Genomic DNA, 3,569 nt, shown 5'->3' with positions numbered 1-3,569 from the left:
TGTTCTATCCCACTGTCGGCTCGTTGGCTCCGTCTCTCCACAGGTAGATTTGCCCATTCCTCTTTACAACATCTCTCATGGTCCATCAGGTTGGATGAGAGGCGTTGATTTTCATCCAGAATGTCTTTTTACATTGCTGCATTTATCTTAGTCTAGTCAGGGAGGTAACCAAGAATCACTCTGTAAGCGCTTTTGATAGAAGAGAACCAACCTTCCAGAAGGACATCTACAGTGGGGCAAAAAAGTATTTAGTCAGCCACCGATTGTGCAAGTTCTCCCACTTAAAATGATGACAGAGGACTGTAATTTTCATCATAGGTACACTTTAACTGTGAGAGACGGAATGAGAAAAAAAATCCAGGAATTCACATTGTAGGAATTTTAAATAATTTATTTGTAAATTATGGTGGAAAATAAGTATTTGGTCAACCATTCAAAGCTCTCACTGATGGAAGGAGGTTTTGGCTCAACATCTCACGATACATGGCCCCATTCATTCTTTCCTTAACACAGATCAATCGTCCTGTCCCCTTAGCAGAAAAACAGCCCCAAAGCGTAATGTTTCCACACCCATGCTTCACAGTAGATGTGGTGTTCTTGGAATGCAACTCTGTATTCTTCTTCCTCCAAACACGACGAGTTGAGTTTATACCAAAAAGTTATATTTTGATTTCATCGGACCACATGACATTCTCCCAATCCTCTGCTGTATCATCCATGTATCCATTTTGGTATAAACTCAACTCGTCTTGTTTGGAGGAAGAAGAATACTGAGTTGCCTCCCAAAAACCCCATAACTACTGTGAAGCATGGGTGTGGAAACATCATGCTTTGGGGCTGTTTTTCTGCTAAGGGGACTGGACGATTGATCCGTGTTAAGGAAAGAATGAATGGGCCCATGTATCGTGAGATTTTGAGCCAAAGCCTCCTTCCATCAGTGAGAGCTTTGAATAGTTGACCAAATACCTACTTTCCACCGTAATTTACAAATAAATTCTTTAAAATTCCTACAATGTGAATTGGACTTTCACAATATCATGTTAGATCTGCTCGACATCCATTGCTTTCAGTCCCCTAGGCGGGGTTGCCCACATATGAGGTCCGCTCCAAGGTTTCTCATAGTCATGATGGTCGACGTCACACTGGGGTGAGTTTTTCCTTGTCCTTATTTGGGCCCTACCGAGGATGTCGTTGTGGTTTGTGCAGCCCTTTGAGGCACTCGTGATTTAGGGCTATACACATAAACATTGATTGATTGAAAAACGTTTCACAATGTTATTATGGGGTATTGTCTGTAGATTTTTGAGGACAAAATTAATACATTCGATTTTGAAATAAGGTTGTAACATAAAAAATCTTGGAAAAAAGTGGAGTGCATGTGAATACCTTCTGGAGGCACTGTATATTACCTAGAAGGCTTACAAACACAACAATTGTTCTGCTTGAGCAAAAAAAAAAAAAAGAGTTATTATGTATGTACAGTTTGTTGTTCCTGCAACGACTTCACAGGAAATAAACACAACATTGCATTGTAGTATCATCATTCAGATCTGTGGTCGACTGAGTGACTTTGTAATTCCATTATGTCACAGCACAATTCCTAAAACAGCAAATTCAATGGTAGCCTGAGACTTTTGCGAAGCACTGAATGCGCGATGCCACATAATCCCGATGTGAATGTCCCACAGGGACGAATAAGCACATATACTCCTAAAAGTCGGAGGTTCGACGCACTCCATTCTATACTACTTTGTGATTTATTGTTTCAAGTAAGTCAGAGCATGAGTGCGAGGATAGATGTGTGTGAGACAAACGACACACAGCTGCTTCGAGGGTTTCCAAAACGACGGCTGCAGCAGTTTAGTGTCCTTGGAAGGGCTCAGCTTGACTCTCGTGTCCGGTCCTGAGTCTCTCAGCATGTGCTGGTGCAGACTGACAGATTGTAACGTTGAGGGAAGTCTTTAACCCCTGCCTCGCTTCCAATTAACTGACTTGTGTCTCGTTTCCTAAAAGAGCTGACATATTAGAGGGAGGCATTGACTGGGGACGACAGGGTGGCATTCACCCTAGTGTACAATATTTGATGCATTTTATGCAGATTCACATTAGTTCTACATTCAACATCATAATAACATCATCATTATCATAATACACTTAATTGTCAAAAGTATTTGGCCCTCTGCCTTGACTCACATATGAACTTGAAGTGCCATCCCATTCCTAACCCATAGGGTTCAACATGAAGTCGGTCCACCTTTTGTATATATTACAGCTTCAACTCTTCTGGGAAGGCTGTCCACAAGGTTGCGGACTGTGTTTAAAGGAATTTTCAACCATTCTTCCAAAAGCACATCGGTGAGGTCACACTCTGATTTTGGTTGAGAAGGCCTGGCTCTCCGTCTCCGTTCTAATTCATTTCAAAGGTGTTCTATCGGGTTCAGGTCAGGACTCTGTGCAGGCCAGTCAAGTTAATTCACACCAGACTCTGTCATCCATGTCTTTAAGGACCTTGCTTTGTGCACTGGTGCACAGTCATGTTGAAAGAGGAAGAGGACCGCTCCAAACTGTTCTCATGGAATCGTCCAAAATGTTTTGGTATCCTGGAGCATTCCTTTTACTGGAAGTAAGGGGCCAAGCCCAACTCCTGAAAAACAACCCCACACTGTAATTCCTCCGCCACCAAATTTCCCATTCGACACGATGCAGTCCTAAATGTACCGTTCTGCTGGCAACTTCCAAAACCAGAATATTTAGGAGCGAGGACATGTTTCACCTGGATTTGTCGCACAGGTGGCATCCTATGACAGTTCCACGCTGGAAATCACTGAGCTTCTGAGAGCGGCCCATTCTTTCACAAATGTTTGGAGAAACAGTCTCCATACCTAAGTGCTTGATTTTATACACTTATGGCCAAGTGATTAGGACACCTGATTCTTATCATTTGGATAGGTGGCCAAATTTTTTGGGCAATATAGTGTACAAATGACAGGTACAGACACACGGCAATGTCCAAATGCGTGAAACAAATAACAAAATAAAACAAACAAAAAAAAATAATAATAATTGTGCTTCATTCACTAACAGTGTTACAAAAAAGATCAAAAGTAATCATAATGTTGGATATAGAGAACATACAAACCCTTTATGTATTGAATGACAAATATTGAAATTCAACAATTTGGTGCATTTGCAAACAGCTAAAATTATCTACAAAGCAAACTATAACCTGCTTCCCAAGAATGTACAACAATTCTTCTCAACAAAAGAGAAGAAATATACCCTTAGAGGAAAATCTAGTTCAAAACATTTGTATGCATGTGGAGTGCCATCTCCAGGTTGGGGAGGAGACCCTGCCCCAAGTGGAGGAGTTCAAGTACCTAGGAGTCTTGTTCACGACTGAGGGAAGAGTGGATCGTGAGATCGACAGGCGGATCGGTGCGGCGTCTTCAGTAATGCGGACGTTGTACCGATCCGTTGTGGTGAAGAAGGAACTGAGCCGGAAGGCAAAGCTCTCAATTTACCGGTCGATCTACGTTCCCATCCTCACCTATGGTCATGAGCTTTGGGTC

Source organism: Nerophis ophidion, linkage group LG09 (genome assembly GCF_033978795.1).
Source record: "Nerophis ophidion isolate RoL-2023_Sa linkage group LG09, RoL_Noph_v1.0, whole genome shotgun sequence".
NCBI lineage: Eukaryota > Metazoa > Chordata > Actinopteri > Syngnathiformes > Syngnathidae > Nerophis > Nerophis ophidion.
This window is presented reverse-complemented; position numbering follows the sequence as displayed.